At 48.6% G+C, this 15,560-nt stretch overlaps 1 protein-coding gene across 2 annotated transcripts in view; it reads right to left on the reverse strand.

The window, feature by feature from the left end:
* The window catches only part of DGKG (diacylglycerol kinase gamma), a 133,486-nt gene extending 119,496 nt beyond the window's left edge, over nt 1-13,990 (reverse strand). For both annotated transcript variants that reach the window (XM_074964126.1, XM_074964125.1), the window contains exon 1: nt 13,579-13,990. The gene's annotated coding sequence lies outside the window, so the exon portion shown is untranslated. The remainder of the gene's footprint in view (nt 1-13,578) is intronic.
* Between the last annotated feature and the right edge of the window lie 1,570 nt (nt 13,991-15,560).

Consider the following 15,560-nt stretch of genomic DNA (forward strand, 5'->3'; position numbering starts at 1 on the left):
TTGTGGGCACCTTCCATTTCCCCCTCCCCCTTATATGCCCCTCTTTAACAATAATAACTTTCTGACCAATCCTCTTGTTGGGCTCATGTTTAGCCTTGGCCTCAGCACAAAGGTGACACTTTTGTTTTGGGGGGAAAACATTGGAGGGGGGCTGGCAGTGGTGGCAGATCCCTTCTGCCACTTCAGTTAGACTCAGATATAGTCACTTCTCCCACTGGATCAACTTAAAGCTACTGTTGCTACTCACACACAATGTGCTCTCACTGAGGTGGAATGGCCCAATCCTCCAGTTTAAGGGCAGCAGGATGGGGCCCTATATATGATTCTTTTTTTGTTTTGTTTTGTTGTTTTGCCAATGGAGAAAAAAATATACTTAGCCCAGCTTCTGGATTTAGAACCATTTCAGAACCACCTTTCTTTTAAGAGGTCAGTTACAAAGCTGCTGTTCTTTCATGCCCCGTATTCACACTAAAGCACACAACATCACCCACTCCCATGTGTAATGTCCCCTCTGTCATATATCCAAAAGCCTAACTTGAAAGGTGGCCTTCTGAAGACAGCGTCTTCCTGTGTCCTGCCCAGGGAACTGGGTCCTTCCATGCTTTTCTCCAGCCCCTGCCTGGTCCTAATGTCCAGGAACTCACTTCTGGGAACATCTGGGCCTTTTCATGGAAAATTGCCCTGTTGTAGCCAGTGCAGCTCTAAGGGGTAGGTCACCTATACACTGCTGCAAACCCAAGACCATTGAACTCAGGCTTGGCATATGAGAGCAGCCCCAGGGCTGCTCTAACCCCCAGCTGCCTGTGTCCCCCAGGAGCCTTTCCAGCAGTTAGGGATTGACTGGAGATTCACGCCCCTTTTACCTAGCCATGTCCCTGCCCCAGCCCCTCCGCCAGCCTTACCCAGAGTGAGTGGCGTGCTAGCACACAAGTAGCCTCACTTACTCCCATAGGCTACTTGCCAAGTAAGGTACCACTCGGGATGTGTGTGAAGAAGGTGGAAGCTGGCACCCTAGGACAATGCCCAGTCGGATACTGGTGATGGGCCCAGAACAGGACCCCACCTCCACTTTCTCTCTCTACCCCTGCCTTTCGAAAAGCTTGGCCATGGATGGGAGCTCCTCAGCCCAGGCTCATGTCTGCTGTTTCAGGGACAGGACATTATGTATAGCGCACTATTTCTCTGGGGTGAACTCACTTGTCTCAGCAGAGTTAAACCGCAGCAGATATTATTGCTGTTCTGCAACCTCATTCCCTAATCCTGTCTTACCTGCCTAAACCAAGAGTAGCAGCTGTCCTGTTAAAGCAAAATAAACAAAGCCATGAATAAACATGTTACAGGATAACTAAATGCCAGCTAATGAGAGGCAGAATTAAACAGGCTGCAGAATGGAAGTGTGCTTTTTGGGACATCACGCCAGAGCAGGGCAACCATCTGGGATCAGAGTGGATCCAGCATCCAAACCACCGGTTAAAGCCAGCAGGGACTAGAGAAACTAAATTTGTGTAAGCTAAGATGAGAAGGGTTGGAGGAGAAGGGAAAAGTGGAGCGGGGCGGGGCGGGGGGGAGGGGGACGATAATTCCCAGTGTGTGAGAGACCCCACCTAACTAGCTGAGTTCCAAAAATTGCCCAAGAAAGTCATCATCTCGGGAAACTCCTCTATGGCTGGGGGATATTTTCGAGCCCTTGTGGAGAAGGCCGGAAGGTGGGCTGTGTCTACACTTGGAGCTAGGGGGTGATTCCCAGCTGAGCAGCCATATTTGCGCTAGCTCACTAAGAATAGTAGTGTAGCTGGGTAGTGTGGGCAGTGGCAGCAAAGGTGAGCTGCCCCGAGCACAAACCCAGCTGAACCCCATAGATACGTACTCAGGGCACCTAGCCTGTACCGCCACTTGCTGCCCACTCTACCCAGGCTCTGCTACTATTTTTAGTGTATGTGTCCTTGAGCTGGGAATCACACCCTCAGCCCCAGATGTAGCCAGGGTGAGACGCCCTTAGAGCTGGCACCGGTATGGACACAGGGGACCAGCTAGAGCTGTGGGAATAACTGATTTTTAAGCTCACTGTCAGGTCTCAAAAAATCAAAACAAAATGGTTTTGGATCAAAAGAAATCCTTTGTCGGTCAAAAATGAAACATTTTGTTTAGATTTTGAGCTTTTTTTTTTTTTTTAACATTTTACCTATTTTTAAAAATAAAATGGAAGTCAATTCCTAAAAGAAAGGTCATTTCGAATCAAAACACTGAAATGTTTCAATTTTTTCTGATTTTTTTCTTTCAACAGACACAGTTGAATTCACTGTGTGGTGAATCAAACATGAATTTTCAAAATGTTCCAGTCAACCCGAATCTGGATTCCTCCCATCCCTCTCCCCCTCTCCCCGCCAAAAGCTTTGGTCAAAATATTTTGCCCAGCTCTCGAGTGCAAGGTAAAACCCCAACCCACACTTCTGAATTCCAGTTTCTGGGGTTCTCTCTCTTGAATCTAAGACCAGTAACTTCTAGTCTGCACCATAACAGCACCAAAGAACTGCAGTGAGCATAGGGTACAGATGGAATTTCAGCTTGGACTTTGAATTTTCTGGCTGCTGTGGGGGGTTTTAAAAAATACCCTGAAGTGTTTGGAAAACATCTGTTAATTCCTTCCTCCCGAGTTAGTATACGGTCCTCTGGAGGGATGCAGCTGCTTAAGGGCTATGAGATGCACAGCAACCATTTTTGCTCTGCACTACCATTAGACTATTCTACAGTATAGCATCGCTGAAGAACACATGACATGCAGCAGTAAATGATGGGTATTATTGTTAGTCTCTACTGCCATAACCACTGCATTAGCCCTATGGCATGCTGGGGGCTGCACCAAGAGCCTCTGTTCTGAAATGCCAGACCTGCAGGTTAAATACGCCCTCCCACTCCACTCTAGCCATGCTCCCCTCCCCACCACTCCCTTTGTCTTCTGCACCCACTCCCAGCTTTGTACTCGCATTCATGCTGCTTTGGATGCCTGGAGCAGCCTTCTAGCTAATGTGAAGCGAGCTCCCTCCGTGAGGATGGGGAAGAAATTGCTCACTTGCTTTTAGTGCTGACAGGCCTGAAGGTAGGAAGGCTCTGGGGTGCTGCGAAGAGGCAGGAAAAATGCAAATCGGGACATCCCAGGGGTCTTCCCACAGCAATTTTTGGAATAAGAAATGCCATTTCCTGCGGTTTAGATTTAGACTTTCAGTGGGGGAGGAAACAGCCTCCCTGGAACCCCAGCTGCCGCTCATCTGGCATTCTGCACGTCAGCAGCAGCAAATTATGTTCTATTAAATCAAACTCGCTTCTGCCTAAAAATAGCTCCCCTACGAGTGTTACAAATAACATCTGATTACTCTAGCTGGAAGAGAGGAGAGGAAAACAATTCCTCTTCCCCCCCCTTCCCCTCCCCCAGATCTGCTTTGGGCATTTGACAGCATAGGGAGCAGTTTTCTGCAGTCAGTCCCCTTCCCCGTGGGCATGGGTCTTTCACGCACAGCGACAGCAAATCAACTCTGAAAACTAGCAACATGGGCTTGTAAGGCTACAAACCACTGGCTGGGGATTGGGGTGGTGGTGAGTGGGCCGGGGGGAGTTTAGTACCTGGAACTGAACTTGCTTCGTGAAACTGATGAGTTTTTAAGTTAACAGTGTCCCCTCAAAGCATCAGCATGCTCTGAGACCCTTGGTCCACCCCTGCATTTCCCATCAGCCACAGAAAGCGTGTGACAAGACACCGAAAGCACAGCTGTGATGTGGGCTTGTGGGGGGGGATAAAATGGAGCAGATGATCACTTCTCCAAGGATAATGTAAGAACAACAGACTCCCAAGCCAACCTCCCAACCGGGTTGTCCTGCCCCCACACACATCTGTGGGTTTTGTATAATTCACTCCTTCCTGTCCCCTTGCTCCCCATCTCCTGCTGTCTCCTCATTTGCTCTTCCCATTCCGACCACTCTCGAAGGCCCTCGCGCCATGTTATCACCTACACCTGGACCCCGTGGGCTGAACATGCTCCCAGGCCCAGATTCCCCACCCACCCACAGGGTGGCAGCGCTCTACACAAGATGCGAGGCAGAGGAGAACTGGGCACCGCGGGACAATACGCCCCTATGCTGTGGCCACTGTGTGCCAGCTATGTGGGTGCAATGTGGGCACACGGGGGGCCCTTGTGCACTCCCTGGTGAACCAGGCCCACCTCTCCTCACTGTTCTTCTAGATCAGGGTTGGGGCACACTGGTGGGGGAGCTGCAGCTGCTCTGTAGACAAAGCGAGGGCTTTGGGCTGCAGGAACATCAGCAGTGCTCCTGACATTCCCATCTTGTGAAATAGTCACCCCCTGGCCTCCTTATGGGACATGTGGAAAAGAATCACTCTTCATTTTACCCTTTATCTAATATGTCCTCATCTACTTTTTCCTGCCCTACTCTCCTGTTCCCATGAGGGTCACGTAGAGTGGTAAGAAGTTTCATCGACCCAGCCTCTGGTCTCAAGAGTTGTCTCCTGCTTTAGTGCCGTGTTGCTGCTTTGCCAACCCCCATATCTTACTAACCTCGACACAGCCCTGAAACAGAAGCTTTGGTGCTTGAGACTGGAGACGGATGGCAAGCATTTCCTCTTGCTAAGCCAGCTCTGCATACCAGCAGCACCAGCTCAACCCTGGTGTCATGGCTGAGAAGGGCCGTCTGCTGGGTTCCCCAGGAGTGAGAGCGCTTCAGAGTGAAAGTTGTACTCTCAGTCCCTTACTAGCCTGCTTCCAGGAGGAATTCAGCACTGCATGCTGAATTATTCAATCAGAGCCAGATACAGCAGGGCCCCAAAGGTGGAGTTTCCCTCAGATCTAAGGGAGGGGGTAGTGGGTCCTGTGGAGGAGACAGTGCTGTCTGCATCTGCTTTGATCCCTGTCTACTAGCACCACGGAGCAGCAGGAGTCACAATGCCCCTGGCTGCACCTTGGCAGCTGCAATGGGAGTTAATAGCTTTTTAGTCCTTCAATTTCTACAAGCACCAATAAGTTCCCATCCCATGGATGGAACACGTACTGCCCAGGGCCTCCACATGCCAATGGATGTCTCATCCCTGCCCAGTGTGTTCCTCAGCCCACGCTCAATGGCCCATGAGGAGAGAGGGGGTTTGTAGCATATCTGAAAGGCTAACCCCAGGGTTGGGATGGGGAAAAGGAGGAGCTCCATTTGAGCACCTCGGGTGCAGGCAGAGAGGCAATCCTCAGGGAACCAGCTCCCAAACCATTTAGGGCTTTCAAAACTAAAGTCAACAACCGAAATGCCATCCAGCAGCTGGCAAGCCGTGAGGGCTGGTCACAGCGTACGGGCCGTGCTGCCCTCCACTTGGACTGATTCTACACTAGCCCCTGTGTTAGCACAGCACATTCTCGGAATGCCAAAGACACAGGTAAAACAGCAAGAGTTGTGGGCAAGAGAAATTGTTTCTTGACCTCCCCAGGAACAGAGGGAAAAAGTGCTTTCAGCCACAGCTGCAGCCTGAACACCTGGGAGCAGCATCAGATCCAGTCAGACTCTACACTGAGTTGCAGCCATACTCCACCACCAGTCAGGGATGCCAATAGACCTTCAACCCTCTTCCCCAAGCCCAGAGAAGCAGGGCCTCGTTCTCCAGCCCCAACGACACGTCTGCAAAGAGAGTGAGATGTCACCCAAGAGTGGAGGTTACATGTGACTGCGATCTCTTAACTGTACACCCCAATCTCTGGACACACCTCTCCATGCCTTTGTAATACGCACGGTGCCAAGCAGTGGAGAATCAGGCCCACTATCTCACCCTTGCCCAGACTACGTGTCAGCCGGCTAGCCCTCATCCAGTCTCCAGGAGTTGTTTGAGCCTGAAGGGTCACTCAACTTCAGATCCTGTTTCCCTATAGGAATTCTCAGGTTCAAAAGTGGCTGATGCCGCTGGTACAGGCCACTCCTAAGCTCCACCCTCTAGCGCCTGTTCTCACACAACCTGGAGCTCAAGCGTGGAGAGCAATACAGCTTCCCCTCCAGAACCTGAGCCCCTTCCACTCGGAAGGTGGGGACTAGTTGGCTCTTCCATTTTTTCTTGGTGCTTCTGCTTTAAGAAGTCAACAGCAGAAAAAGCTGAAAGCAACCCCTGCCAATCACAACCAAGAATTAAAGGAAAGGCTTCAAAGTCCAAAATCTTTAACATGATACCCCGATCACAAGCTAAAATCCACATGGCTGTGTCTGAAACAAGTTTGTAGACAATGGAAATCAAGTTACAGGTGGAGAAGGGAGAGGTAAAGAGGACTTCCTTTTATATGTAATGAACTATACGTGGGGAAAGGTGTTATGCTGAACACTGATCTTCCAGTTCTTAACTGAAACATTAAAGCGGATCCTCACTCAATGGCATAATTTGCTGAAGAGTTTGTTTCACAACAAGCCAGTTCAATCTAATGTGGCTCTTGGACAAGCTGCCTTATCTTCACTAGCATTTTAACTCCAGTTAAGAACACACCTTTTCCCCTTGCAAAGACAAGGCCTCAGTCCCATACCCTCTGGGTCCCCAGGACTTGGCACTGACCAACAGACCTTGTAACCTCCTTAGTTTGATAACAAAGTACGCAATTGAAAATACACATTGGGAGGAGAATGTGCAACAAAGGCCCTGATGGGAGTTTGCACCCCAAATGTTGGCTACCTATGGCATGTTTGCCTCTTGATTAGTCCTATCAAGCGTGCACATCTTACTAACCCCACTTTTTAGTCCTGTGACTGGAGTGGTTAGTGGGCCACTTCACCTTAATAGTCTCTTACAATATGTGTTAACTCCTTACACTAAACAATCTCTTCCAACTTGCATTTAGCTATGACACTGAGTACCTTTCCCGGACCTGAAGAAGAGCTCTGTGTAGCTCAAAAGCTTGTCTTTCACCACCAGAAGTTCGTCCAATAAATGATATTCCCTCACCCACCTTGTCTGTCTTTCAAAATGGTCATAATTCTCTTGTTACATCAAGAAGCAGGCAAGAAACTTCCTCATGCACCTGAGGTATGGTTGCCAACTCTCCAGGATTCTCCTGGAGTCTCCAGGAATTAAAGATTATGTTATGTGATGAAATCTCCAGGAATACATCTAACCAAAATTGGCAACCCTAACCGGAGGCCTAATTAATCCTTAAGAGAACCACATTGGGGGGATTAATTGAACACCTAATTAAAAAAGAAAAACCTAATGTCAACATGGTGGGTGGCTGGCAAAGCTTAGAATGTGCTGATGGGTTTTAAAAACTCAGTGTAGAAATCCTAGATCACAAAGGGTTTAATCAGAGCCTAAACCCTTTGAATGGTTTAATCAAAGCCTAGACCCTTTGAATGGCTTAAAAGTCTTTAATCATTTTCAGCATATGTGGGTCAGGCCCAAGCACTGTTCTTTGCTGTGGGGATTTCTGGATCAGATCACCTTCTGGGAAGGGGGAAACGAGCTCTGTTAGCTGTTGGGTTTTGTGCTCTACATCACAGGAAAAGACAGAAAACTTCACACAGACAAGGAAGCTGCTGCTTCCACTTACTAAAGGATCTGGTGTATGTCTGGTGTGGGTCAATCTCTCTGCCGACCCCCCTGCTGTTAACTTGTCCCATAGGGAACTCTAGTCTCACTTGCAACCTCTCATTCTTAAGCAGAAGCATACTGGGTCTCCTTCAGGAATGGCATTTTCCAGCCGGGAAGGCCCATCTTTCATGAAATCAATCTGTTTTCATGTCCTACTCTGAGGAGGCCCCTCAGGCAAGGGGTGGAGTATAAACCTTGCCTGGGCTCTCCCCTCTTCGCTGCAAAAAGCAAAACCCAGTCAAGTCATTCTCAAAATATTCGGTGCAATTACATGAGAACCAATTTTGAAGCCTGTCATTAACCTGGCCACGAATTAATGAAGGCTCGGAGGGAGAAAACGCACTTCCTTTGCAGTTTTTCCTTTTCTGTTGCTAGGATCCATTCATGATGCTTTATACTACACACCTCTGCCTCTCTTTACTACAAGTTCGCACAGCCTCCTAAAAAGCTGTCAACCTCTGCAGAGATGGAAGGGAGGATTCCCGAACACGGCTTTATCCTTCGGGGGCTGCCCACCCCGAGGAGAATCAAATGGCAGCACATACAGCAGGTTCTGGAGAGGGAGCGGAAGGCAGCAGACTGGATAAATAGGTTCAGCGTCTCTAAGAGTATATCTGCACTGCAAATGAAGGCATGACTGCAGCACAGCTGAACTAGGCGGACCCATGCTGGCTCTCATCTAGCTAGCATTGGTAACACCGGTAGAGTGAATGTGATGGCACAGAATTCGGCAAGGGCTAGCAACCGGAGCTCAACCTGGGGACCTGAGCAGGCTTACGTGCCTGCACTACGTAGTGATCTGCATTTGGCTCAACTTCTCCCTCCCCAAAACCAGTGTTACAAACGGCTGACCTGCTAGCCCACTATACAAGACGTGCTGACATCTCAGTGCGCTAGACAGACACCTCTTGCCTGTCCTCCTGCGTCCCACTCCATGGGGAGGATTACACACGGTCGTGTGACATTCACACCCACCTACCCTGTGCATGCCCTTGAGCTCACTCCGGCCCCTTGCATGTGGGATCCCTTCCTGTGCACACTTCCCTCCACACCAGACCTAGGCCTGGGTCCCTTTTACTCAATTCATCCACTGAAAGAGAAACAGAGGTGACCTTCCTCACATGGATGGGTCATGGGGCTGGCAGAGACCCTCCCATCCCAGCCCAGGTCTCGGTCCCAGACACACCTTTGCAGCAGCTGCTGGCACAAGTTCTGTGCAGGTGGAAGTTGATCATAACTGGGAGGAGGCATGGCTGGGGCAGTGCTGAGCCCCAAGGATGGCCAAGAGATGCCTCTGCAACAGGCCATGGAATCTGCACAAACAGAGCCTGGCCCCCCTGAATCAGGGAGGAAGTTCCTCCCCATCCTGGCACCAGCACCAGTGCAGAGATGAGCCTGGCCCTGAGTGAGCATGTGGAAAAGCTGCCAGGCAGCCTCTGACTACTGCAGAGAGGCTCCGATGGCACAGAATAACCAGGCGCTAGCTCAGTTTAAGCCTCAGTAAATAACAATCATTCGTAGCGCTGCAGCCCTCTGCATTTACGTCCTTAGATGCTGCGCTAACGAATGGTGTTTGCAAACGGAGGGCCAGCTCCTCCGCTGGTGTCAATCAAAGTAGCTCTATGGTCAATGGGCCAAATGACCTGAAAAGTTAGTACTCCCTGATGGGAATAAGGGGGAGACCCTCTAGCTGGGGTTGACGGACTGTGAGGGTTGACAGACTGTGCTTCTGAAGAACATGTGAATCAGAAGACTCAGTCTTGGTGTTAGGGGCTTATTCCTTCACCTGCTCACTTCCCTGGTCCTTCTCGCATGAACAGAGAGCAACAATACCCCAAGTCCAAAGGTGCAAACAATTTGATGTCACCACAGAGCCTTGCCTGTGTCCCTGTTCCCATTCCCTGTTCCCATTCCCCCCCTTTAGCAAAACATGATTCCAATTCCCCCACCCCCATTCCCTGTTCCCATTCTCCCCCTTTCTTCCTGATTGACTGCAGACTATATAGTAAAACTTGAGTTCAGCTTAGCTATACCTTAACCAATCATTTTACTGAAATTTAACTAACCAATCCTAACATATTATAACATAATTATTTAACCAATTATATCCCACCACCTTAATTAGTTTACACCCAGAAAAATTAATTATACAGCAGACAGAAACAATCACAGAACCAGACAGAGATTATACAGACAAACAATAGGGAAATGGGGACTACAGTGATAGAACAACAAAGAAATGAGGATTTCACATCCCAGCTATTGATAAGTGAGTTCTTGCCAGACAGGATGCTATCAAACTAATTTCCTTTTACATCTTCTAGGCACTTCCCTTTCTCTGGAGGTGATAGGCACTATCAGGTCAGGATTTGTATTCCTAACAGCCCAATAGCACCTTATTTCAATGTGACTGGTTTGGGATGTGAGGATGTGACCGTTTGCTTCCCAGCTTATGGCTGCCTCTGCTGCTTAGCCAAAGACCTTAGCCTAAGAACAGGGCCTCAGACTGTCACAGTGAGAAAAGGCCTTATTCAGTCGGACAGTGATTTTGAGTCTTTCTTTTATACCTCTATAACTAGCTAAATGATAAAGATATACCTAAATTCTTAAAGTATAGGCCTTTGCAGACAAGCCTGAATATCTATATCCTAACACTCGGCACATAACTCAGTGTGACCCAAAGTTGTGGAGAGAACACGAGACACAAGTTCCCAGGCCTGCAGCACAATTGCTGAGCAGTGAGGTTACTCCTGTCTGACAGGTGCATCACACCAGCTTGAGATGCCAATGTATGCTCCACCCTCCAATTACAAACACAAAGAGCGGGCATCCCCATCTCCAGCTTAGTGCCAGATACTGTGATGGACCAACGTACGGGCAGCTTTCTCCGCCTGGCTCCCACCGGACATAGCAGACAATAAGCAGACCTGCACAGCGTGCCTGCTGAACAGTGCGGTTTCCAAAGACACCATAAAATGAGACTGCCTGAAACCATTGGGTGTGTGCTCAGCAGGGCTCAGCTATGCTGCTGCTGCTCCCCCTGCCACCACGGCTGCGCTGCTCTGTGTACTCACACTAGCTCACTGAGAGCTAGCACAAGTATGCGTACATGTGCTGGGTATATCAGACCCCCACCTTGTAGCACTGGCGTCCTGTCTATGGGGTTTTTTAAGAAAAAACGAGCCAAGTATTCCGACAACGCGTTCAGGCACTGCAAAGCCCATTTAGCTACCAAGACCTAGTGGGGTCTTTTCCCCGCTCGTGCATCAGATTTCAATACTTCTTTATTAATTTATTGTGGGCCTCATCCCACCTGGAATTCTCAGTTCCCAGGGTGTGCGTGACGAGGCGGAAAGGTGCTCCTTCCATCTCAGGGCGTAAGAGGTTACAAGCAGAGCCCAAGTGCGTTGCTCGTCACATGGGTGATCTGGGGGTGGACTATCAAAGCAAAGGGAAGTTGGCACCATAGGGGCTCCCTAGATGGAATGGCCTGTCCTCCTCCCAGCTCACTGAAAGCTGGATAGGCCTCTGGTGGTTGTTCCCAAGTGTTCGGAGTTGTGTTGCTCTAAGACACAAGACTCAAACTGACCCAGAGTGGGGGCTGCACTTACCAGCCCCGACTGGTGCTTCGGCCTGTTGGTTTACAGGGAATTTTCAGGACTGGCAGTTCAGAAAAAGGCATTGTTACTTAAACAGAGCACAATTGAGATCAGACTCAGTGACATACAATAAACACAGATCTGCCCAATGCCATTGAAGTCACCTGTAAAAGTACTTGTCCGTCTGTCCGTCCCCCGCCCCCCACGCTCCCCCCCACGCCGCCGCAGTGGCACTGCTTTCCACTGCTAGGGCCAATCCTGTTCTGACTATAGGTCTAAGGTTCCCAGGTGCACACCTACCCCCTTTGGGCTAATGAACCCAAGGACTGAGACTTCCAACAGCAGGGACAGAGGAGGGTCAGTGTGGCTAACCCCCTGGCACTGTCAGAAAGCTCAGCGTACACAGCACCCTAGTGACCTTCCTGCTTTTCCCTTTTTACATAATAGTTTTGTCAGCCTGCCATAGGAACAGACTGGATTAGATTAGGTTTCTATGTAGACCAGTCTCTGCTGTCTGGTACTGGATGCTTCACAGGACCCTGCTGTAGTCAATTAGTGAAAGTTTTCCTCCTAATCCTCATTAATTTGAGATTGGCTCAGGCTCTGAATCAAGAAAGCTTACAACTCTCCAAAACTTAAAAAAAAGTCTACATGGATAACAAGAACTTCCAGAGTCATCCACAGTAAATGTCCAATCCTTTTTTAAAATCCTGCCATGCTCTTGGTCTCAATGGTATCTTGTGGCAATGAGTTCCACGGGGTAACTGTGCCTTGTGTGAAAAGGTGTTCCTCTTTATTAGTTTTGAAGTTACCATCTTTCGATTTCATTATGAGACAAGGTAAGGACAAATTCCTAATCAGCCTCCTCCAACCCTGTCATTATTTTATATACTGTCATATCCCATCTCATGCTTCTCCTCTAACATAAACAGCCCCAGTATTTTTCACTTAAGTAGAAAGAAGCCAAAGGGGATTGCCTGAAATCACAGCCCAGCCAGTGGCTGTGTCTTCACTAGGGATAAAGGTGCATACTTAGCCCGAGTACTTAGGTAACTCGGCTTAACAGTGCATGGTAAAGTGTAAGGGTAGACAAGGCAGCTTGTAGTTTCCACATGGGTTAGCAGGTCCAGTTAAAGATTATGTATGAGCTTCGTCTCTAACTTGACCCGCTAACTCATGTGAAAACTGCAAGCTGCCTTGTCTTCACTACCATTTTAACTCAAGTTAAGAACACACCTTTTCCCCTTGTGAAGACAGGGCCTCAGTCCCAAACCCTCTGGGTCCCCAGGACTTGGCGCTAACCAACAGACCTCGTAACCTCCTTAGTTTGATACCAAAGTATGCAAACAAAAGTACACATTGGGAGGAGAATGTTCAGCAAAGGCCCTGATGATAGTTTGCGCCCCAAATATTGACTAACTATGGTGTGTTTGCCTCTCGATTAGTCCTATCAAGTATGCACATCTTACAAGTCAAAATAGGCTTATTCTACCTGCTAGCCCTACACCTTCAGCCTGGGTGCTGAGAGTCAAGCTGGTTTCTTTCCATCTTGCATATCACTGCCAGTAATAAAGGTTCTGCAGGCTAAACGAAGCCTTCGGTGACACTGAGCTGCCCCTACTGTCTTCAGATTTTGCTTTCTTTGATAGCTCATAACCCTGTTGCCTGCAATCAGTGGATCAGACTGGGGCTTAGGAGACAATTCTGATGCTGATGCATGAGACGGACAGTAACGCTCAGCTCTCTCCTTCGGAGCTGTGCTGGCTCCGCTGTGCAAACAGGAGCACAAAGGAAGGAAAACTTTTGTCCCTAAAATGAGCAAAGGCAACTAAGGACCATCAGAGGGAGGCTGGTTTGGTTTAAAAAAGAAGGTTCTATTTTTACACAGTCCTTTTTTAAGAGAACAACTGAGCTTAAATAAAAAGAGGTTGATAATCCGTGGGAAGCAGGACTTACTGGGGGCTTTTCTCCTTCTCCCTCGCTGCCCCCACACAACGACCCATGCTCAGGATGGCCAACAGCACCCATTTCTTTCTGTGTGAGCTTTTGAGGCAGGATCAGAAGGGCATATTGAGATGGGCACAGTTAGAATTCAATCGAATCCCCCATCCTGTGCTCCCCAGCCCAGCCAGCTGCAGTTGTGGGGGATCCAGTATTCTCATTTATCACTGAGTTCTACTGCAGACCAGCTCCGCACAATGAGCCAGCAGCTCAGCTCCCTTATCACAAACTGAATCACAAACAATCATTAAGTAAAACCAGGCAGCAGTGTTTGTCTTTTAACTGAGCAAGCAGCTCCAAGGAACCCCCCGGGGTGAGTGCAGCTAGACACAGAATGCATGGACACTGTCATTCCCAGTTCAGCCTTACCTCTTAGCACCATGCAGGCTGCCCCAGGCTTTTCCTTCTTCTAGTTAATTCCCTTGGTTGGGAGGATAGAAAAACAAACCTTTGGAAAACCCATCCTGCACTCTGTGCGCTTGGCCCTTGTAATCCAGAAGGGTTAGATGTGGCTGGCAGGAAAAGGGTTGCTTGGGACAGGAGATTGGTGGAGTGGTGTCTATTTTCTTCCCCAATCCTCCTGTCTATGTTGTTTTGGGATGGAGCTTGTCTTCAGTGGCAGCTGCTGTCTCTGCTGGTCTGAGCACTTGCCCGCTCAGCCTGCTAGCTCCAGCTACCCCTGTTAAGGTGGATCTCAATCCATCAGCTGCAGAATTGTTATTTTTCTGCCGGTCCAGCTCAGCCTCCCTGCCTCGGACAACACACTTGTTCTGCCTGCTCAGTGTGAATGGAGCAGAGACACAAGAAGAAAGAGGAGGAGCCGGGGAAAACAGCCATGCGTTTATTTAACCCTTCTCTCGCTCTTTCTGTCCTGACTGTTTGGGTTCTTCAGACTGAGGGATAAGCGCAGCCAGCCAGAGAGTGATGCATCACCTAGCAATGTCCTCGCAGTTCTTGTTCTGCCCAAAACTCTAGTGCTCCCTTAAATTGACAGGCCACAGTTAAAAAAAAAAAAAAGAAAGAAAAAAAGCCTCACCATTTCCAGTGAAGTTGCTTTCATCTTTTTTGGTTAGAATTTCCTAATCCCCAACCAGCTTCAAATGAATCTTCAGGCCATAAATACCCGGACAGGGGCTTAGCCCGGCCTGAAGAGGTTTGGACATAGGTGCATTTCAAATCGGTGTTGATTCAAGCTCTCTTGGTTAGGGGGTGTTTTTCAGCTTGTTTTGGCCTGCCCTTTGTTTCACTGTTTGTTGGGATTTCTCAAATGCTGTCACAGCACGGGAGAGGTGTCTCTAACCCCACAGGTCCCTGTGGAGAGGCACTGATACAAGCCGCTTCTCACCACACTGTTATGGGCCCTGGCCTGTAGTGTTATGACAACCCCTGCAATGGAAAACTTTCCACTTTGTTTCAGTCCACGGGTCAGTTTCCTTTTTTTTTTTTTTTTTTTTTTTAAAGCGTCAGCGTATTTTCATCCATGGCAAAGGTTGCACTTTCCTCAGGAATGGAACAAACCTCAGAAAAGGCCAAAATAGATAAAAAGCCTTTTTCCCCCTCTTTCCATGACGTCCATGCCTGAATGCTCAGGGGTGACGCTATTTCAGGCATGTCATATTATTTATATTTCACTATATTTATATTCATTAAAGAAGTCATGCATGGACGGAGCTCTCTGACTTCAAAAGGCAGGAAAAGGGCAGTGACAGCTTAAACTGAACTTTCTGGAGAGAAATATAGACTGGGAGGAAGGGAATATATATATATATATATATAGTCTGCATGCCTATTCCATTATAACATTCCCATCCTAAGCGTCTGCCCCGCCCCCAACCCCAATCCTAACCCTGCCTAAGGGAGGACTCTCGAGAGGACAGCAGCAAGCTCACAGACGTGATACAAGGACCAGAGTGGCAAAGATCATAGCCAATTACTGCACAGAGAGACTACATGACGAGGACCATCGGAGCATGCGTGCTGTATGCAGGGGTAGCAAAATCGGCTCTTTAAAGGAAATTCTTCCTGGGGAAAGGAACGTGGACCTCAGCTCCTTCCTTTCCAACACACTGGCCAGCTGTTGCTCTTAGTGCATCGGACAGACGCAGACTTTCCAGCTTTGGAGAGCAATGGAAGCCGGTGGGTTTGGATTCACTGGCTCTATCCATAACCTCCAGAGGGGATTTGATAGAGTTCCTAGATCACCCAAGTAGTTCTCTACCTCATGTCAAATCCAGGTTTCCCCAAAGTGTAGAGTCCTTGGAAAAAGAAAAGGAGAACGTGTGGCACCTCTGAAACCAGTCCTTGGAAAGATTCTAGTATTAGCAATTGCAGTCTGTATTCCAGAGAGAACA

Source organism: Natator depressus, chromosome 9 (assembly GCF_965152275.1).
Source record: "Natator depressus isolate rNatDep1 chromosome 9, rNatDep2.hap1, whole genome shotgun sequence".
Taxonomy (NCBI): domain Eukaryota; kingdom Metazoa; phylum Chordata; order Testudines; family Cheloniidae; genus Natator; species Natator depressus.